The sequence below is a fragment of the Geotrypetes seraphini genome, chromosome 1, assembly GCF_902459505.1.
Source record: "Geotrypetes seraphini chromosome 1, aGeoSer1.1, whole genome shotgun sequence".
NCBI classification, from domain to species: Eukaryota; Metazoa; Chordata; class Amphibia; order Gymnophiona; family Dermophiidae; genus Geotrypetes; species Geotrypetes seraphini.
This window is the reverse complement of record NC_047084.1, coordinates 513,695,474-513,718,446: the sequence shown is the minus strand read 5'-3', so window position 1 is coordinate 513,718,446 and position 22,973 is coordinate 513,695,474. Positions and strand designations below refer to the sequence as shown.

Here is a 22,973-nt window from a genome sequence, read left to right as displayed (position 1 = left end):
CAGTAAGCAGCAGTGGGGGGGTGCCCAATCGTGGCGTGGGGGGGGGGGAACGTATCAAAGCGAGTTTCCATTATTTCCTATGGGGAAACTCGCTTTGATAAACGAGCATTTTGGATTACGAGCATGCTCCTGGAACGGATTATGCTCGTAATTCAAGGTACCACTGTATTTACTCAATGTTCTATTCCATTCTCCCAGGAGAACACAGAACAGTTTACATTAATTTATTCAAGCAATCTAGCATTTTTTTCCATCTGTCCCAGTGGGCTCACAATCTATCTAATGTACCTGGGACAATTGGGGGGGGGGGGGGAATCAGGTGACCTGTCCGGGGTCACAAGGAGCAGCATCGATTTGATTATGTACTTACCCTGGTAAGCTTTTCCAATTTGAAACTGGAACAATGGGTTATAGTAGGGCATCAAAAAGGGGCATACGTTAGATTTAGTATTGACTTCTCATGGTATGGGAAAGCAATGTTACTTACCGTAAAGCAATGTTACTTACCGTAACAGTTGTTATCCAGGGACAGCAGGCAGCTATTCTCACTAGTGGGGGTGATGTCATCAGACGAGCCCCGGTACGGACGTCTCACAAGCACGTGTTGCTTGTAGAAACTTAAAGTTTCTAGATGCCCGCACCGCGCATGCGCCGGTGCCTTCCTACCCGGAGATCCGGGCGTGTCTCCTCAGTTCAGGTAGCTAGCCTGAGAAGCCAACCCAGGGGAGGTGGGTGGGACGTGAGAATAGCTGCCTGCTGTCCCTGGATAACAACTGTTACGGTAAGTAACATTGCTTTATCCCAGGACAAGCAGGCAGGTATTCTCACTAGTGGGTGACCTCCAAGCTAACCTCAGTGGGATGGAGGGGGAGTTGGCGACTTAAGAGAATAAATTTTTCAATACTGTTTGGCCAAACTGTCCATCCCGTCTGGAGAGGGTATCCAGACAATAATGTGAGGTGAATGTGTGAACCGAGGACCAGGTGGCAGCCTTGCAAATTTCCTCGATTGGTGTTGATCTGAGGAATGCTACTGAGGCTGCCATTGCTCTGACCTTATGGGCTGTGACCTTACAGGGAAGTGATAATCCAGCCTGGGCATAGCAGGAAGAGATACAAGCCGCCATCCAATTAGAGATGGTGCGCTTTGATACGGGTCTTCCCAACTTGTTAGGATCGAAGGAGACAAAAAGTTGAGGAGTGGTTCTGTGTGGCTTGGTGCGATCCAGGTAGAAAGCCAAGGCACGTTTACAGTCTAGAGTGTGGAGGGCCGATTCTCCGTGGTGAGAATGAGGCTTAGGGAAGAATACTGGAAGTACAATGGATTGGTTGAGATGAAATTCGGAGACCACCTTAGGCAGGAATTTCGGGTGAGTGCGGAGGACCACCTTGTCATGGTGGAATACTGTGAATGGTGGGTCCGCCATCAATGCCTGGAGTTCGCTGACTCTGCGAGCGGACGTAAGGGCTACAAGGAAAAGCACTTTCCAGGTGAGATACTTCAGAGGGGCCCTGTTGAGTGGTTCAAACGGGGGCTTCATGAGGTGAGAAAGGACTACATTGAGGTCCCAAACTACTGGGGGTGGTTTGAGAGGAGGGTTAACATGGAAGAGTCCTTTCATAAATCTGGCGACCACCGGATGGGCCGAGAGGGGTTTCCCTTGTAGAGGCTGGTGGAACGCCGCAATAGCGCTCAGGTGGACTCGTATGGATGTGGACTTGAGCCCAGATTGAGATAGGTGTAGGAGATAATCCAGCACGGAGGATAAGGAAGCTCGCTGAGGTTCCTTTGACTTAGAAACACACCATGAGGAGAATCTGGTCCATTTCTGGGAGTAGCATTGTCGAGTGGTGGGCTTCCTGGAAGCCTCCAAGACCTCCCTCACTTCTTGTGAGAATTGGTGAGGGGTTACGTTGAGAGGAACCAAGCTGTCAGGTGGAGAGACTGCAGGTTGGGATGAAGTAGTGATCCTTGATGTTGAGTAAGTAGTGAAGGAAACACTGGAAGTGGTACTGGTTCCCTGCTGCTGAGTTGAAGTAGGAGGGAGAACCAAGGTTGTCTGGGCCACCGAGGAGCTATTAGAATCATGGTGGCCCGTTCGAGTTTCAGCTTGACCAGAGTCTTCTGGATCAGCGGGAATGGTGGGAACGCATATAGAAATCGTTTCCCCCAGTTCAGTAGAAAAGCATCTGCCTCGAGGCGATGAGGAGTGTAGATCCTGGAGCAAAACTGAGGCAGTTTGGCGTTGTGGGGAGCCGCAAAGAGGTCTATCTGAGGCGTCCCCCATTGCGTGAAGATTTGGTGGAGGGGGTTGGAATGGAGAGTCCATTCGTGCGGCTGTAGCAGACGGCTTAGTTTGTCTGCTAAGACGTTGTTCTCCCCCTGGATGTATACTGCTCTGAGTAGGGCGTTGTGGCGCACCGCCCAGTCCCAGACTCGTAGAGCTTCCTGGCAAAGGAGGGCCGAGCCCGTGCCTCCTTGCTTGTTGATATAATACATGGCGGCCTGATTGTCTGTGCGAATGAGGATTACCATGTCGTGGGGTAGGTGTTGGAAAGCTTGGAGCGCATTGAAGATGGCTCTGAGTTCCAATAGATTGATTTGGTGTAGTCTTTCCGCACTGGTCCAGAATCCTTGGGTGCGGAGACCCTCCAGGTGGGCCCCCCATGCGTAGTTCGACGAATCGGTTGTGAGAACTTTCTGATGGGGGGGAGAGTGCATCAGCAAACCTCTGGATAGATTCGAAGAGGTCATCCACCAAAGTAGAGACTGCCGAAGAGCAGGTGTGACTACGATGCGTTTGGATAGTGGATCGGATGTCTGATTCCACTGTGATGACAGGGTCCACTGGGGGATCCTGAGGTGGAGTCTGGCAAAGGGTGTCACGTGTACTGTGGAGGCCATATGGCCCAGAAGCACCATCAGTTGTCTCGCCGGTAGGGTTTGGCGAGTAGCCACCGACTGGCAGAGATAAAGAAGAGACTCCATGCGTTGCCGAGGCAGGAATGCTCGGAGTCGGGTGGTGTCCAGGACCGCTCCGATGAAGGGGAGGGTCTGGGTGGGTTGTAGATGAGACTTGGAGAAGTTGATCTCGAAACCCAAATTCTGGAGGAAGTAGGTTGTAGCCAAGGCCGCCGAAGTGACCTCTGGGGCTGACGGGGCCTTGATGAGCCAGTCGTCGAGGTAGGGGAACACCTGTAGACCCCTGTCCCGGAGTGCTGCGGCCACTACCACCAGGCACTTTGTGAAGACTCTGGGGGACGAAGATAGGCCGAATGGTAGCACTCGATACTGTAGGTGCAGATTTCCCACCCGAAATCTGAGGAACTTTCGGGAGGCCGGGTGAATGGGGATGTGAGTGTAGGCCTCCTTGAGGTCCAGGGAGCATAACCAGTCGTTCTGCTCCAGGAGGGGGTATAGAGAAGCCAAAGTCAACATGCGGAACTTCTCTTTGACCAGGAACTTGTTGAGGGCCCGAAGGTCTAAAATGGGTCGCAGGTCGCCCGTTTTCTTCGGGACGAGGAAGTACCGGGAGTAAAACCCTCGGTTCAATTGGTCTGACGGGACCGGCTCGACGGCCCGAAGCTGAAGTAAGGTTTGGACTTCCTGAAGAAGAAGGGCGGTCTGCGTCGAGCTTGAAGGATACTCTCTTGGGGGATGGTCCGGGGGGACCCGGTGGAATTGAAGAGAGTATCCTTCTTTTATGATGGAGAGGACCCATAGGTCCGTGGTTATGGCCTCCCATCGGTGGTAAAAAAGATGGAGGCGGCCCCCTATGGGAGAGGCCGAGGTTATGCTCCCGGGGGGGGCGTCAAAAGGGCTGGGGAGCCTTAGGTACAGCCGGTGGCTGAGGTTTTTGCTGAGACTTCTGGGGAGGTTGTCTCTTCGCAGGCTGTCTCGCAGCGGGCGTTTGTCTGGGCATGTAACGCCGCTGGTAAATCAGGGGTGGCCTGGAAGGTCGAGACTGTTGAGGTTTGGGTTTGGGCCGCAGGATGGATTGAAAGGATTTTTCATGATCCGACAGCTTCTTGGTAACAGTTTCGATAGACTCATCGAACAGGTCAGCTCCAGCACATGGTACGTTGGCGAGTCTATCCTGTAGGTTGGGATCCATATCGATAGTACGGAGCCATGCCAGGCGACGCATAGCTACCGCGCTTGCGGCGGCGCGTGCCGAGAGTTCGAATGCATCGAAGGAGGATTGCATCAGCTGGAGGCGCAATTGGGAGAGGGAGGCTACCACTTCCTCGAACTCGAATCGAGCTTGGTTGTCTATAAACGGAGTGAACTTGCGGAGCACCGGCAAGAAGAACTCCAGATAGGAAGAGAAAAAGAAGTTGTAGTTTAGCACCCGTGACGCCATCATGGAATTTTGGTAGAATTTTCTACCAAATTTATCCATCGTTCTCCCCTCTCGGTCCGGTGGTACAGAGGCGTAGACCTGGGAGGGATGAGAGCGTTTAAGAGAGGACTCGACCAGTAGGGATTGGTGGGAGAGTTGAGGGCCCTCGAACCCTTTATGGTGCACGATGCGGTATCGAGCATCGAGTTTGCTGGGGATCGCCGGTATGGAATACGGCGTTTCGAAGCACTGCATGAAGGTCTGGTCCAGTAATTTATGCAAGGGGAGCCGAAGCGACTCCGTTGGAGGGTTAGGTAAATGCATGGTGTCCAGATACTCTTTGGAGTATCTGGAGCCCGTGTCAAGGGTCACATCCAGATCATCCGCCATTTGTCGGAGGAATGATGAGAAGGACAATTGTTCCGCCAGCGTCGGTCTGTGGGACGGGCTGGAGGAGGATGAGGCCTCTAGGTCCGTGGACATCGGGGAGTGACAAGGAGAATCGGGCACCGGTGCCTCGTACTCCGGGCCCCTCGGAGGGGACACCTCTGATGAGGAGTATCCCCTACGTTGCAGTTTTTTCTGCGGTGACACCTCCGAATGGCGTGAGGAGTGCCAGGATGAGTGTCTCGATCGGTGCCCGTCTCGGTGGCGGGACGGGGATCGGGATCGTCTGTGCATCGCATGGTCTCCCGAGGCCCCCAAATGGATGGGGCTGGAAGCGGTGGATCGTAACTGGGTTTGCGATGCGGGTTCTTGCGATGCTACCCAAGTCTGGTAAGGAGTACGGAAGAACTCTTCCTGACTATGCCCAGGGCTTCGATTATCGATCGGAGGTCTGGTCCCATGTTGGCGCGGGGGCGTAATGGGTTCTAATGGCGGCATATCGGTAAGCGATGCTTGCCGCGTGGGCATCGCCGCCCTCCCCCGTTCGTCCTCGTCGGTTGTCGAGGTCGAACGGTGTGGGGGAGGAGGAGGGGGCGGACCGCCCCTTTGGATCGGTGCCGGGAGGTCACCCTGTATGGCAGCGATGAGCCCGGGTCCGATGGTCTGCATGAGCTCAATGAATTGAGCTTCCAGCACGGACCGTAGCGAAGCCGATAAGGAGGGATCCGCACCGAAAGGGGGTCCTCCTGCACGGACATCGCGCTCCTTCGAGGCCGAGTGCTTCTGCTTAGTAGCTTTCGGCACTTTGATGACCATTGGTGGCACTGTGGAAGGAAGAGGTACCTGAACCGAGGAGACCGGGGCAGGCACCGACGTCGAGCTCGTGGAAGGTGTCGGGGCGAGCGATGCCGGTTTCACCACGCTCGATGCAGGAGGGGGTCGATGCCGGTTTTGCCCGAACCGGGGAGGTATCGGATGAAGTGGAGGCTGAGGGATCCTTAGCTGCGTCCATCTTGAACATCGATTCCCACAATAGGCAACGCCGCTTGAATGAGCGTGCCGTCAGGGTAGAGCAAGGCCTGCACGATTTCGGGATGTGGTCAGGGCCCAAACACTGCAAACAGCGCCAGTGAGGGTCCGTGAGTGAAATCGCGCGTTGGCACTTGCTGCACTTTTTAAACCCGGTGATTGGCCGGGACATAGGCCGGAAAATCTCCGCCGCAAGGTCGAAACCAGTGGGCCTAAGCCACGTGGCTGGCCCGTTCGACCCGCCGGAGGAAATAATCTTCTTTTTTTTTTTTTTTTTTTATCGAAAAGAAAAGAACTGTTAACTGTAATTAAAAGAAAGCGAAAACGCGGACAAGGAAGGCAAATTTAACTGAATTCAGCTAGCGCATGATGAAGTTGAACTTCTCAGCTCCGCGGAAAAGAAAGAACTGAGGAGACACGCCCGGATCTCCGGGTAGGAAGGCACCGGCGCATGCGCGGTGCGGGCATCTAGAAACTTTAAGTTTCTACAAGCAACACGTGCTTGTGAGACGTCCGTACCGGGGCTCGTCTGATGACATCACCCCCACTAGTGAGAATACCTGCCTGCTTGTCCTGGGATAACAGTTGTTATCCAGGGACAGCAGGCAGCTATTGTCACTAGTGGGTGATGTCATCCGACGGAGCCCCGATACGGACATCTTGCAAGCATGTCTTGCTTGAAGAAACTCAGAAGTTTCGAGATGCCCGCACCGCGCATGCGCCAGTGCCTTCCCGCCCGATGCTCCGGGCGTGTCTCCTCAGTTCAGGTAGCTAGCAGAGAAGCCAACCCAGGGAAGGTGGGTGGGACGTGAGAATAGCTGCCTGCTGTCATTGCATACATTAATTCATGCCTTTGTATTGTCAAAGTTAGATTATGGTAATTTAGTGTATGCAAGCATTGGGTTGGGACAGTTGAAGCGTTTGCAAACAGTACAGAAAGCAATGTTACTTACCGTAACAGTTGTTATCCAGGGACAGCAGGCAGCTATTCTCACTAGTGGGTGACGTCATCCAACGGAGCCCCAATGCGGACATCTCACAAGCATACTTGCTTGTAGAAACTCTTAGAAGTTTGAGTTGCCCATACCGCGCATGCGCAAGTGCCTTCCCGCTGCACCGGGCGCATCTCCTCAGTTCAGATAACTAGCAGAGAAGCCAACCCAGGGAAGGTGGGTGGGATGTGAGAATAGCTGCCTGCTGTCCCTGGATAACAACTGTTACGGTAAGTAACACTGCTTTATCCCAGGACAAGCAGGCAGGTATTCTCACTAGTGGGTGACCTCCAAGCTAACCCAAATGAGATGGTGGAAGAGTTGCCAACTTAGGAGAATAAATTTTGCAATACTGTTTGGCCAAACTGTCCATCCCGTCTGGAGAAAGTATCCAGACAATAATGAGAAGTGAAGGTATGAACCGAGGTGAAAACAAGAAAACGCAATGTGAGCCAACGATAATGAGCCCAAAAAAACCTCAAAACCGCAGGCACAGAAGGCACAAGTGAAGGAACTTCGCGCAGAGAGTCGAAGATAGACTTCTCAGCTCCGCGGAAGAGAAAGAACTGAGAAGACGCGCCCGGTGCATCGGGCGGGAAGGCACTCGCGCATGCGCGGTGTGGGCAATTCGAAACTTCTAAGAGTTTCTACAAGCAAGTATGCTTGTGAGATGTCCGCATCGGGGCTTCGTTGGATGACGTCACCCACTAGTGAGAATACCTGCCTGCTTGTCCTGGGATAATACTGCAATTAGATTACTAGGCTGGGTGTTTATTCGTGATCATGCGGCACCTTTGTATTTAAAATTCCATTGGTTACCAATAGAATTTAGGATCAAATTTAAGATCTTAACGTTAGCACATAGAGCATTAGTCCAGTTACAGCCTTCATATCTTTCTAATTTGGTGCTATTCTACGCCCCAAGGCGTTTATTATGATCTCTGAATGACAATAGGGTAGTCGTTCCTTATATTTCGAGGGCACATCTTGCATCGACTAGAGATTGTGCATTTTTTTTATTTGGTTCCACAATTATGGAATAGTCTGCCCATAGACTTAAGAAAAGAAGAATCATAAATTTTAAGACACTTAAAAGCACATTTTTTCCCAGTTGGCTTTCTCAACTTAGAACAGAGTTTCGGATTGTGATCTGTGTTTTATTGTTTTACTATTAGAATTGTTACTGTTGAGATATTTGCTATTTTATGAGGGGGGGAGAAAAAGGAGAAATTAGGTTCTTACCTGTTAATTTACTTTCTTTTAGCTTCTCCAGACCAGTAGAGGTTAATCTTTACGAATGGGTATATATCCAATCATGACCAGCAGGTGGAGACTGAAAACAAAACTGTGGGACAGTATATACTATACTCCCTTCTCTATTTCCCTCAGTCTGCCGAATAGCCAAGCAGAACCAAGAACTGGAAAGACAGAAAGAAAACTACACTCCGAATAGGAGTAACAAGTAACATACCCAAATGCTGTTGGAAAATGCAGAGGAGAAATACCCGAAGGAAAAATGTCCCCACAGCTCGCCAGCTAAGCCAGCCGAGCCACAGCCGCTGTTCTTTAATTCTTCCCGGCCCTAGAAAAATACTAGAACCCGCAGCAAAAAACAAACTGCCCGCGAAACAGCCCCAACAACAACAACAGACAGGGTGGGGACCTCTACTGGTCTGGAGAAGCTAAAAGAAAGTAAATTAGCAGGTAAGAACCTAATTTCTCCTTCTTTAGCACTCTCCAGACCAGTAGAGGTTAATCTTTACGAATGGGACGTACCAAAGCAGTCCCTCTCACGGGCGGGACCCCCGAAGGGCCGATACCAGAACACGCTCACCGAACACCGCGTCCCGAAGCGCCTGAACATCTACCCGATAATGTCTAACAAATGAATGCAAGGAGGACCAAACCGCAGCCTTACAAATATCCACTGGAGGCACGAGCGACGACTCAGCCCAAGAAGCCGCCTGACCCCGAGTGGAATGAGCTTTGAGAAACTCCGGAACCGGCTTCAGTCTCAGAAGATAAGCGGAAGCAATCGTCTCCTTGATCCAGCGCGCAATAGTAGCCTTAGAAGCGCCAGCCCCTCAACGAGGACCCGCCAGAAGGACAAAGAGATGATTGGATTTCCGAAATTCCCGGGTCCGCTGCACATAAGAGCGAAGGACCCGACCGACATCCAACTTGCGCAGCTGCCGTTGCTCAGAAGAGCCCTCCCGACTACCCAAGACCGGGAGGACCACCGATTGATTGACATGAAAAGGAGAAACTACTTTCGGCAGAAAGGAAGGAACAGGCCGCAAAACAACCCGCTCCCTCGAAAATTCCAAGAAGGGAGCCCTACAAGAGAAAGCCTGTAGCTCAGAAACACGCCTAGCGGAAGTAATGGCCACCAAAAAAACCGCCTTCAGAGTAAGGTCCTTCAAAGAACAGCCATCCAACGGCTCGAAAGGCGGGCGCACCAAAACAGAGAGAACCAGATTGAGATCCCAAGAGGGAATCGAGGGCCGCAGGGGAGGCCTGAGCAACTTGGCCGCCCGTAGAAAGCGAATTACATCAGGAATGGCCGACAAACGCTGACCTGTCACCAACCCTCGAAAAGCCGACAGGGCCGCAAGTTGAACCCGGAGAGAAGACCAAGCCAGGCCTCTATCCAGGCCATCCTGCAAGAACTCTAGAATGTTAGGCAGGGAAGCGCGAAAAGAGACCACTCCCCGCGCCCGGCACCATTCCTCAAAAAGACGCCAAACCCGCACATAAGCCCGAGAGGTAGAAAGCCTCCGGGACCCCAAAAGCGTAGAGATCACCTTATCTGAATATCCCTTCTTACTAAGGCGACCCCTTTCAAGAGCCAAGCCATAAGACAAAAGGGAGACGGGTCGAACATGGGAATGGGACCCTGCGTCAGAAGATCGCACACGAGAGGCAGAGGAAGAGGATCCGCCACCAGATGCCTCACCAGATCCGCATACCACGGACGACGAGGCCAATCCGGAGCCACCAGCCCCGGATGGCGAACAATACGAAGCAGTACTCTGCCAACTAATGGCCAAGGAGGGAACACATACAACAGCCCCTCCGTTGGCCACGGTTGAACCAGAGCATCCAGACCCTCGGCCAGACCGTCCCCGCGACGACTGAAGAAGCGGGGCACTTTGGCGTTGCCACTCGTGGCCATCAGGTCCATCAGGGGCTGCCCCCAAGCCTGCACTATCAACTGAAACGCCACAGCGTCGAGACACCACTCTCCTGGATCCAAGAAGTGACGACTGAGGAAGTCCGCCTGAACATTTTCTACCCCGGCTATGTGAGAGGCCGAGAGGTCCAGAAGATGGGACTCCGCCCAAACCATGAGCCGAGTCGCCTCCTGCGCCACCTGAGTGCTCTTGGTGCCCCCCTGACAATTGACATAAGCCACCGCCGTGGCGTTGTCCGACAGGACTCTGACCGACTTGCCCAACAAAAGGGAGTGGAAAGCCAACAGCGCCAGCCGGACCGCTCTGGTCTCCAACACGTTGATCGACCAGGAGGCCTCCTCTGTGGACCAGGTACCCTGAGCTGAGTGACCCAAACACTGAGCCCCCCAACCGAGGAGACTCGCATCCGTAAGGAGCACCGTCCACTGCGGGAGATCCAGACCCACCCCCTGAACCAGGTGAGGGGTCCGGAGCCACCAGCGCAGACTGCAGCGCGCCATGCCTCGCAGGGGAACAGGAACCTCCAAACCGTGCCTCTGGGGAGACCACCTCCGGAGCAGAGCATACTGAAGAGGACGCATGTGGGCCCGCGCCCACCTCACCACGTCCAGGGACGCCGCCATTGACCCCAAGACTTGGAGGAAATCTCGCGCCCGAGGACACCGGGACGCCAAAAGCAGGCGAATCTGAGATTGCAATTTGCTCACCCGGGCCTCTGGAAGGAAGACCTTCCCCAAGGAGGTGTCGAACAGAACCCCAAGATACTCCAGACGCTGAGCCGAGACCAACCGACTCTTGGAAAGGTTGACCACCCAGCCCAGCGACCGGAGAAACTCCACCACCCGAGCCGTAACCCGGTAGCTCTCCTGCAACGACTTTGCCCGAATCAACCAGTCGTCCAGGTAGGGGTGCACCAGGATGCCCTCCGACCGCAAGGCTGCCGCGACGACCACCATCACCTTGGTGAACGTCCGGGGAGCCGTGGCCAGCCCAAAGGGAAGCGCACAGAACTGATAGTGCCGACCCAAGATCGCGAAGCGAAGGAAGCGCTGATGAGAGGCCCGAATGAGAACGTGCAAGTAGGCCTCCGTCAGATCGAGAGAAGTGAGAAACTCCCCCGGCTGAACCGCCAGAATGACCGACCGCAGGGTTTCCATGCGGAAAGAAGGAATCTTGAGAGCCCTGTTGACCCCGTTCAAATCCAGGATGGGCCGAAACGTCCCCTCTTTCTTGGGCACCACAAAGTAAATGGAGTACCTGCCTGTGCCCCACTCCGGCGGGGGCACTGGAACAACTGCCTTGAGATCTAGCAAGCGCTGAAGGGTCTGGCGAAAAGCCTGCGTCTTCCCAGGAGTCTGACATGGAGAAGCGAGGAAAAAATCCGGCAGAGAGCGGGCGAACTCCAGGGCATAACCGTCCCGAACCACCTCCAGGACCCACTGATCGGACGTGATCTCGGCCCATTTGGGGAAAAAGTCGCGCAGCCGGGCCCCCACCGGAACCACCGGGGGCGCCGGCAAAGAGTCATTGTGCAGGACGGGAAGCGGGGGAACCGGCGGAGGGATTCCCTGCCCCCCGAAAGGGCTGCATGCGCTGGAAGAACCGACCCCGGGAAAACCCTGGAGCCGGGAAAGAAGCAGCCCCACGCCCAGGGCGATACTTGCGAAACTCCCGCAAACGCCCCCGGGCAGCGCCACCCCGAGACGCAGGGCGGGCACGGTCCTCAGGCAGACGGGGCACCTTAGAGTCCATCAGAGTCTGAATCAACTTATCCAATTCCTCCCCAAACAAAAAGGACCCCCGAAAGGGAAATTTAGTAAGCTTAGCTTTGGACGCAGCATCCGCCGCCCAAGCGCGCAGCCACAAAATACGCCGCGCGGCCACACCAAAGGCCATAGACTTAGCCGAGATCCGCACCAAGTCATAAAGAGCATCTGAGAGGAACGAGGCAGCCATCTCAATCTTCGCCACCTCCTGATCCACCAAAGACCAGTCATCAGACTCCCGATCCAGGACACGCTCAGCCCACCGAAACACGGCGCGAGCGACCAGCCCCCCACAAATAGCCGCCTGGACCCCAAAAGCAGAGACCTGAAAATTTTGCTTAAGGATGTTCTCCAACTTGCGCTCCTCAGAGTCCCGCAAGGCAGAACCGCCCTCAACAGGCACGGTATGCCGCTTAGAAATCGCCGAGACCACCGCGTCTACGACTGGCGATGCTAAAGTAGCCCGATCCCCCTCTGGGATGGGATACAAACGAGCCATGCTGCGCGCCAAACGAAACGGCGCCTCCGGTGTCTTCCACTGTTCCAGAATAATATCCCAAATATCCTGATGCATAGGAAAAGAGCGGGAAACGGAACGGATCCCCCGCAACAGAAGGTCCCCCACACGCGGAGTCTCCGGCGGCGCATCCTCAAAACGCAACACCGAAGAGACCTGTTGAATCAGGTCCGGCAGCTCATCTCGCTGAAAAAGGCGCACCACGGACGCCTCTTCGCCGGAAGACGGGAAACCCGACAACCCGCCGCCAGCGGCCGTCCCCTCGAGAGGGTCCTGGAACTCCTCAGAAAGGTCCAGGTCCTCATCCAGACCGACACGCTCCTCCGACCATAAATCCTCATCCCAAGACACCCGCGGACGCTTGGACAAGGGAGGAGGAGGAGGGGATGCCACAACAGCCGAGAGAGGCAAAGCCGCAGGGAGCGCGGAGGAAACCCCACTCCCCGAAACCCCCTGAGCGCAACCGGGACCCCCAGCCGCCTGAAAATAGGCTCTGCACAAGGAAAAAAATAAATCAGGAGAAAAACCCCCCGAGGGTCCCAAGGGACTCCCTGCCACAGCAGGGGACCCAGCCGAAACCTGCCCCTGTTTTTCCAATACAGGGGGAAGGTACCTGAGGTGGAAGACAAAATGGAGGGGCCAGACTGAGAAGATGGCGACTTTCCCGCCAAAAATGCTCCCTCCATAGCCTGTAGCGGCTGAGAAGCCTGAAAAGTCCCAGCCGCTAAAACAGGCAAGCCGGCATCAGCTGTCAAAATATCAGCTGAGAGGGAATCCCCAACAACCCGACCGTCGGCGGCTCGGGGACTCCCTCCGTGGGCGGTCGGAGAAGACCGGGCTTCTCCACTGCTCCCAGCCGACTCGCGAGGCACCATCGGCGGGGAGCTCTGGGCGCCTGCAGCCGCTGCCGACGGAGCTCCTCCACCGCACCGGCCTGAACACCGCTTGCACAGGCTGGCCGCGAGTGCCTCGCGCCTGGAGCACAATGAGCACTTTTTCCCTTTAGAAGTGCTCATTGCTCCATACGCGACCTAGCTATAAAAAAGTGCCGGTTAGATGAAAAAATACAGTAAAATACAGTTTTCTTAAAGGGAAACAACCCTCCAGACCAGCACTACCTCAGGATTTTTTTTTTTTTTTTACAGAACAGACTCCACAGGCTCTCGAAGCAATATGCCTTGCTTGATTTAGGGGGCAAGGCTTACTGCTGAGGCTCCTCTAGAAAAATGTGGGGAGGTGGAGGGACATAACTTCCGGTTTCGGAGGGAAGCCGGCACGCACACGTTAGAGCCACGGAGCATAAGTTCGCTACGGGCTGAAATCTCCAAGCCGTTTTTTTTTGTGTTTTTTTAATGTTCAGCAGCGGCGGCAGCAGCAGATGACAGCTGGGCGGATCGCCCAGCTAAAAGGCCCTAGAGAGAACACTGGAGAGGAAGGCTGATCGGCCCGGTAGATCAGGACGGCAACACGAGTTGGGCTCCGCGATCGACTCGCGTTGCCTTCCTGAGCTACTGGTCGATCACGATCGACGTGTTGGGCACCCCTGTTCTAGACAAATGGGTGTGTCGCCATGGCCATGTGCCATCTGCAGAAGGAATCCAGTTAGGATTTTTTCCTGTGCTTCTTCTGTATTTCAGAGCTCCTTGGCTCCACCTACAAGTTAGTACCCAAGCATCAAGAGCCAAACCAACGTGAAGTAGACACACCCATAACAAATCAAGGTCATAAAGCAGAGTTACTTACCGTAACAGTTATTATCCAGGGACAGCAGGCAGATATTCTCACACATGGGTGACATCACCAACGACAGCCTCGAAAGCAGACTGCTTGAAGATCTTTATAAGAGCTTTTCCGAGTGCTGTACTGCGAGTGCGCTTCGAGATAGGTTGCCCCCAACTTATTTGGATCGAAAGAGATGAAAAGTTGAGGAGTTGTTCTGTGAGGCTGAGTGCGCTGTAAGTAGAAAGCCAAAGCACGCTTGCAGTCCAAAGTATGGAGCGCTACTTCTCCAGGATGAGAATGAGGCTTAGGAAAAAATACTGGCAGAACAATAGACTGATTGATGTGAAATGCTGAAACAACTTTAGGTAAGAATTTTGGATGAGTATGGAGGACCACCTTATCATGGTGAAAAACTGTGAAAGATGGGTCCGCAACCAAAGCTTGTAACTCACTGACTCTTCGAGCAGACGTGAGGGCAATCAGGAAAATCACCTTCCAAGTGAGATACTTGAGATGAGCAGTATCAATTGGTTCAAAAGGAGGTTTCATCAGTTGAGCCAAAACAACACTGAGATCCCAAACCACTGGAGGTGGTTTAACTAAACTAAACTAAACCTTGGGTTTATATACCGCACCATCTCCACGAATGCGGAGCTCGGCACGGTTTACAGGAAGAAAGATGAGAGAGGAACTACAGTGGAGAGATTAAAGAGTTAGATGTAAAGGGGGAAGGTGAGAGGCCTAAGAGGGGGGAAGTGTTACAGTTTTGAGAATAGCCAGGTTTTTAGGTGTTTGCGGAAGAGTTGGAGGGAGCTTGAGGTTCGGAGAGGGGAGGTGAGGTTATTCCAGATCTCAGTGATTCTAAAGGGTTTAAGTGGTGGTTGAACATTAAAGAGTCCTTTCATAAACCGGGAAACCACCGGATGTGCAGAGAGAGGTTTCCCATCAAGAGGCTGATGAAAAGCAGCAATCGCACTGAGATGGATTCAGATAGATGTAGACTGAAGGCCAGATTGCGATAAGTGAATAAATAATCTAAAACAGAAGCCAAGGAGGTAGACATTGGCTCCAGCTGACGAGTGGAACACCAAGCAGAAAATCTAGTCCATTTCTGGCCGTAACATTGTCGAGTGGATGGCTTTCTGGAAGCGACCAAAACATCTTGAACAGACTGAGAGAAGTGTGAAGAGTCTGTTATGGAGAAAAGTACCAAGCTGTTAAGTATAGAGACTGTAGGTTGGGATGTAGTAAGGAACCTTGACTCTGAGTGAGCAGAGAAGGAAAAACTGGTAGAAGTAGAGGCTCCCTGGTGCTGAGTTGAAGTAGAAGGGAATACCACAGTTGTCTGGGCCACCGAGGAGCAATCAGAATCATGGTGGCATGTTCCGTCTTGAGTTTGACAATAGTCCTGAGAATCAGCAGAAATGGGGGGAAGGCAATGAGAAACTGACCCATCCAATCCAGGAGAAATGCATCTGCCTCGAGACGCTGGGGAGAGTATATTCGAGAGCAGAACTGAGACAACTTGTTGTTGATGGGGGACGCAAAAAGGTCTATCTGCGGGGTCCCCCATCGGACAAACACCTGTCGGAGCGTGGAGGAATTGAGTGTCCATTCGTGAGGTTGTAGAAGGCGACTCAAGGTGTCCGCCAGACAGTTGTGTTGACCTTGAATATAAACAGCTCTGAGAAAGATGTTTCAAGTTTAATAAAATTTTGATATACCACCTTATCATTTATTTCAAGGTGGTTATACATTTTAAAATAGGACAGAAACGGATAATATAATTTAACATAACTTTAACAAAATAAACATACACGATTAGATAAAAACAATGACATACACGACTGGATAAATGGATACAAGTGGAAAAGAAGGGGAGAACTTGCCATCTTCGTGGTAGACGAAAATATTCCTTGTGCTGTTGTCTTTCAAGTAAGTGATTTGCAGACCATTTGGGTTTCCTATTTTCTTGGGTTGAAAAGTCACTTTTAAATGCTCTATCTTCATAATTGCTTTGGGTTCTCTCGCATCATTTTTGTTGAAGTACTTCAGTGCTCCTTCCCGTTCTGAGAGTATAAATTTTCGACTCAGAAATTGTCCATTGTCACGGCCTCGCTTCCACAGAAGACCTTCTCTGTAGCCTGCGGAGTATGACTCCTGCTTTTCTGTGTAAATGAATTCCTTTCTCTCGTACTTGGCTGATCCACTGTTCTCGAAGCACTTGACAGTCGGAGGACGCGGGCTTGTAATAGAATGGAGGCACCTTCGATTCATATTTTGCTTTGACTATGTTGTTTCCAGTGCAAGCCATGAACTCAACTTGGACATCAGAGCTTCTTGACAAAGGGAATGAGATCCCGTACCTCCCTGTTTGTTGATATAATACATGGCCACCTGGTTGTCCGTCTGGACATGTACCACATTGTCGTGAAGAAGGTGTTGAAAAGCTTTGAGAGCATTGAAAATCGCTCTGCATTCCAACAGATTGATATGACAAAGACGGTCTGCCGGAGTCCAAGGACCCTGGGTATGGAGGCTGTCGACATGGGCTCCCCATGCGTAGGTTGACGAGTCTGTTGTGAGAACCTTCTGATGAGGGAGAGAGTGGAGCAGCAAACCTCTGTAAAAATTGGAAGAGAGCGCCCACAAGTGGAGACACTGCTTCAACAAAGGAGTTATTGTGATCTGTTGAGAAGGCGGATCTGTAGCTTGTTGCCACTGAGATGCCAGGGTCCACTGAGGTATGCGGAGGTGAAGTCTGGCAAAAGGAGTCACGTGAATTGTAGAAGCCATGTGGCAGAGCAGAACCATCATTTGTCTTGCGGAAATTGATGGCACTTGTTGGCAAAGGCGAATGAGGGTATCCCGACATGGTGGAGGTAGAAACGCTCCGAGCTGAACAGTGTCTAGGGTGGCCCCAATGAACCGGAGAGATTGATATGGGGTCAACTGAGACTTTGGAAAGTTGATTTCGAACCCCAGACTTTAGAGGAACATAATAGTCTGTTGGGTCGCTGCAATAACCCCTTGATGAGAGGGGGTCTTGATAAGCTAGTCGTCCAGGTATGCAAAAACTTGAAGACCCTGGGTACAGAGAGCTGCAACCACCATCACCAGGCATTTCGTAAAGACTCTGGGTGAGGAGGCAAGTCCGAAAGGAAGAACTCTGTATTGCAGATGAAGATCCCCCACCTTGAATCTAAGATATTTGCGAGAGACAGGAAGTGTAAGCCTCTTTGAGATCCAGCGAGCACATCCAATCTCCCTGATCCATCAGGGAATATAAGGTTGGTAACGAGAGCATCCGAAACTTCTCTTTGATCAGAAATTTATTGAGAGCTCTGAGGTCCAAAATGGGTAGCAAATCCCCTGTCTTCTTTGGAACTAGAAAGTAACTGGAATAAAAACCCAGGTTCCGTTGATGGAGAGGAATTTCCTCGACAGCTCGAAGGCGAAGGAGAGCCTCCAAGCATCGGGAATAATCTTCGAGGTCGCCCTCCTTGGAGCGCACTGCTGCACCTCTGAGACTTGATCCCCTTGTCTCGGTGCCGATGTTTGAGGACATGTTGAAGAGCATATTGACTACTCAAATTTCCTCGATAGTAGCTCAGCTTATCCCGTCCTCGACCCTGCCTCCTTCCAGTCAGCCTGAGCAGCAGTCTGAGCCTCCTGAAGAAGAGGAAGTTGCGACAAATTGGAAGGACACTCTCTTGGAGGGTGATCTGGAGGCACCTGAAGCAAGTGAAGAGAGTATCCCTCTAGTAGAATGGTAAGAATCCAGAGATCTGAGGTGATCATCTCCCACTGGGAATAAAAATGGGAAAGATGACCTCCTATGGGAAGAAGAGAATTCTGATGCAGGGAGGTTGGAATGCTCAGACTGGGAATGTCAAAAAGACTGAGCTGGTTTAGTTGCAGCAGGAGTCTGAATCTTCTGCTGACGTTGTTGTTGCTGAGGACGTCGAGGTGGAGGCCTGGAGAAAGCCGGTATCGTTTTCTGAGGATAACGACACTGAGGTGGTTTATATACCCGAGCAGGAGGAGTCTTAGGCTTGGGCCGAATCAGGGAAGCAAAAAAGCGCTCGTATTCAGAGAGGCACTTAGTAGCAGCTTCAATGGAATCATCAAAAAGTTCATTTCCTTGACAAGGTAAGTTGGCTAGACGGTCTTGCAGATTGGGATCCATGTCAACAATGCGTAGCCAAGCAAGACGACGCATGGCTACTGCAAAAGCGGAGACTCTAGAGAAAAGCTCAAAAGCATCATATGAGGCTTGTAACATAAAGAGTCGCAATTGAGACAGAGTTTTGAGGATCTGCTTAAACTCTTGAAGACGAGGGCTCGGAAAATCTGGATAAAATGATGGCAACAATTTCAAAAAAATGATTGAAATAAGTTGCAAAAATGTAATTATAATTAAGAATTCTGTTCCCCATCATGGAATTCTGGTATAATCTGCGGCCAAACTTATCCATGGTACGACCCTCCCTGCCTAGAGGGAACGCAGCATAAAGTTTAGAGGGATGAGCCTTCTTCAATGAAGATTCCACCACTAAAGACTGATGAGAGTTGTGATTTCTCAAAGCCTTTGCAGGGTACAGTGCGGTAGCGAAATTCCAATTTGAATGGAATAGCTGTAATGGAATAAGGAGTTTCCATATTACTCATAAAAGTTTGTTTCAATACTGGAATCATAGGAAGTCTCAAGGTCTCCTTAGGTAGATGAGACAGCGCCATGTCAGCCAAGTATTCTGGGGTATACTTGGAATCAGAGTGAAGATCCAGTTGCAGGGCTTTCCCCGTGTCGAAGACGAATTTTGCAAAGGAAGTAGACTTTGAGGTTGAGGCATCCTCTGGAGAGGGGTTGCGAGACCGAGGAACTGCAGAGTAGGACAGAGAAGCCTCTCTAGAATATTGAGACAAGGGCTCCGATTCCAAGCGCACAGTGATGGAAGAAGAAGCACTACCAGTATGAGGTGGCATCAGCGAGTGTTACCTCGCTTCAAACTCCTCGATGGAGAGGTCCCCGGGATTCGAGGCACAGAGTGGGTCAAGGCAAGAGGGGAAGACTCTCTCAAAGATGGTCTCAACGGAGGAGTTCTGGACATCGTTGGACTTCGAGGGGAAATAGCCGGCGTAGTAGTGGTACGAGACTTATGCTTAGATTTGGAAGTTTCGGTGGCTTTGGATAAATGAGGTGTAGAAGACTCCGTATCCAGTGAAAATGAAAACTTCTGTGTAAGAGAGGTCTCTTTACGAAGTTTGGAAGCAAGGTGCCTCGAGTGCTTCGAGCGATGCTGAGGAGACATCGGCCGAGGCTCAGGTGAAGAGTCACTAGATGAGAGCATACGAGGTATCTGAGATCTACCTCGAGATGCTTCGACAGGAGGCTCAGACTGCTGCTCAGGCTGACTGGAAGGAGGCAGGGTCAAGGACGGGACAAGCTGAGCCACTATCGAGGAAATTTGAGTAGTCAATATGCTCTTCAACATGTCCTCGAACATCGGCACCGAGACAAGGGGATCAAGTCTCAGAGGAGCAGCAGTGCGCTCCAAGGAGGGCGACCTCGAAGATTATTCCCGATGCTTGGAGGCTCACTTAGCTGGAGGTCTCGATGAGGCTGACAGGACCGTAGGGGAGGGTCATTGGGGTGGGCAGACTAGATGGGCCGTGGCCCTTATCTGCCGTCTATTTCTATGTTTCTATGTACGGCTTGGGATGCCTGAGACTCTGGTGGCTTCTTAGGGACGGTACTTGAAGGAGAGACAGGAGACTTACCCATGGAAGATGACTTCAGAGAAGGGGCCGACGAGGCCTTCAAGACCGAGGATGTCGAGGTCGAGGCCTTATCGGGAACAGAAGCTGGTGTCGAAGTCTTCGAGGTCGAGGCCAGCGCCGAAGCCGAGACTTTCGAGACCGAGGCCGTACTCAAAGTCAAGGTCGAGGCCTTCTCGGGCGGTCGGTCCATAGTGCCAAAAAGTTAGAGGAAATGGGCACAGTGGCGACGAAAAGCCCGAGGTTGAAGGGTGAAACAGCGCTGACAATCTTCGAGGCAATGTCCGGGACCCAAACAGACCATACACCGACTATGGGGGTCAGTGATGGAAATTGTCTTGCTGCACTGATTACACCGTTTGAACCCGGTAAGAGGCCGGGACATAGAAAAAATAAAGTCCGTACTGAAGGAGCGGTTGGGTCTAGGCCCAAGGCCCGCCGACCGGACGGAAAAAGAAAAAGGGATAATTAATTTATTTATTTTTAAAAAGAAAGACAGGAAACGCGAGCACAGCGACTGAAATCAAAAGAAAAAAGCCGCGGTGAAGAGAAGGCAACTAAGACTGCAGAGCTGAGATGAAGAGAACTGAGGATCCTCACAGGAGACGCGCCCCCTAGTTAGGGCGGGAAGGCACTCGCGCATGTGTAGTGCAGCACTCAGAAGCTCTTATAAAGATCTTCAAGCAAGTCTGCTTTTGAGGCTGTCCGCTGCGGGGCTCCGTTGGTGACGTCACCCATGTGTGAGAATATGCTGCCTGCTTGTCCTGGGATAAATAACTGTTCTGCTCAAAGAAGTAACATGAAAATATCAGCTGCAGCCAGCCAGCCAAAACCTCAAAGAATCTCAGAAACTACTCCCGCAGAAAAGAGGAACATATATACAGTATACTCCCCAGCCCCCCCCCCCCCAAGGGCTGTCTGGCATCCAAAATACAACTTGGACACATACTGAAACAGTAGTCAGACGCAGAAAGGACGGAGCGGTAGCATAGAATGTTTCACCTATCTACTGGAAAAGAGCTTACCAGGGTAAGTACATAATCTTTTTCCAGTGCAATAGGTGAGACATTCTAGACACGTGGAACGTACAAAAGCAGTCCCCAAAAAGCTAAGACGGCCTTACTGTGCTAACCTTTAAAACTGAGGACCCAGAGTCCTGTATCACCACTACATCCACTCTGTAAAAATTGGCAAATGTGTAGAAACATCACAGCAGAAAAAGGTCAACTGGCCCATCTAGTCTGCCCATCCACAGTAACCATTATCTCTTTCTCTGAGAGATCACACATGCCAGTATAGAGAGAAAACCATGTTGTTGCCCTGCAAATCTCCTCAAGGAAGACAACTCTAGCTGCGGCCCACAACAAAGCCACATGCGTCACGATGGGGAACAGGAGACTGTTTCCTAGAAAGAAGTAGAATGCGCCCTGATGGGAACAGGCCTCATGGATACATCTGGAAATCATGGCCGTAGGAGCGGGGGTATCCCGCTTGACAGAATGAGTTTGCACAAACAAATGGTTAGAAAGACGAAACTAATTTGTGACTTCCAGATAGCAAAAAAACTCTTGTGCACATCAAGTTTCCTCAAAACACAATCCTGTGTCTTTGAACCAGCAGGTTGAAAAAACAAACAAACAACCCCCACCTCCCCCACCAGTCAAACGGACTTCCTGATTAACATGGAAAGTCGAAACCATCTTTGGCAGGAACGAAGTAACCATGCACTAGGAAATACCCGTTTCCAAGACCTGGAGGAACAGTTCACTGCAAGAAAGAGCCTGGAGTTCAGACACACACATCGCTGACATAACAGCAACCAGAAAGACCATCTGGAGAGTTAAGTCCAAGAGGGAAGTCCCGAAAGGGCTCAAAGGAAGTCTTGGGTAGACTAGACAGCACCAGTTTGAGGTCCCACGAAGGGAATGGCAGCTTAATCAGTGGTCTAATGTGAAGAGCCCCTTTCAGAAATCTGGCAATGTCAGAGGGAGACGCCAAAGACGAATGATGACCCCAGGCTTGAAAATGAGAGCCCAACCACTTGGACCTGAAGGGATGCCACAGTGAGGCCTTGATCAAGACCAGCCTGGAGAAAAGCGAGTATCATCAAAATTGGAACAGAGTATGGAAACACTTGTTCCAGAGCGCACCAATGCTGGAAAGTCTCCCATGCCATAAGGTAAGCAAATTCAGCTGTCGAATTCTTAGACATGAGAAGAGTGCTAAGGACCACATCAGAACAGCCCTTGTGGTCTAAAGCAGTGCGATCAAGAACCATGCTGTAAAAGCAAAGCAGCCTGGGCCCTCCACTCAGACCAGAGCCTGGTCAAGACAGGTGCTCATCCGAAGCCACGACCCTAGCGAAGATGCATCTGATCTGTGTATCACGGCCTACGAGGCCAGTCTGGAGCCACCTGAGTGACACGACCTAGTTGGTCCGCTATCTGCTGAATGACTTAGCCTATCATGGGGCAGAGAGGAAAGATATACAGGAGGATTCCCTGAGGCCACGGCTGCACCAGAGCGTCAAGATCCTCGCTTCCGAGCCTGGACCTTCGACTGAAGAATCGATCTGCTGTCATGTTCTTTGCTATGGTCATGAGATCAAAGAGGGGCCAAATCTAGTACCACACAATGGCTTAGAATGCTGTCAGGGCCAGCACCCACTCGCCCCGATCCAAGGGCTGTCTGCTGAAGAAGTCGGCCTGAACAATGTCAACTCCCGCAACATGCGCTGCTGAGAGCGCCTGGAGGTGGTATTCTGCCCACAGAAAGAGAAGGCAGGCCTCCTGAACTAGAGAGTTGAGCCCGACAACCTCCTTGGCAATGGACATAGGCTACTGCCATTGCATTGTTGGAGAAGACTCTGGCCACTTGGTCCTCCAGCTCCAACCGGTTGATTGACCATTTCCGAGAGGGTATCCAATACCTCTGAATGGGACGCCGATTGCAGTGGGCTCCCCAGCCCAGAAGGCTGTCATCTGTCATCACCACAACCCAGGAGGCAATCTGTAGTGGTATGCCCTTGCATATCGATTGCGGGAGAAGCCACCAATCATGCTGGCCCAAGTCTCCAGAGTCCAGGGAAGACTGGTCTGTAACGCATCCCTGTGCAGATCCCATGCTGGAAAGGATGCCATGTGCACTCTCACCCAAGGAACCACATACAACATGGCTGCTACAGAGCTCAGGACTTGAAAATATGACCATGGGCTGTGTCTGTCTTCCAGGGATTATCAAAGAGAA

The 22,973-nt window shown here is 51.8% G+C and overlaps 1 protein-coding gene across 1 annotated transcript in view; it reads right to left on the bottom strand.

Moving 5' to 3' along the window:
- CKS2 (CDC28 protein kinase regulatory subunit 2) overlaps window positions 1-22,973 on the bottom strand; it is a 42,659-nt gene that overhangs the window by 1,581 nt on the left and 18,105 nt on the right. The window lies entirely within an intron of this gene.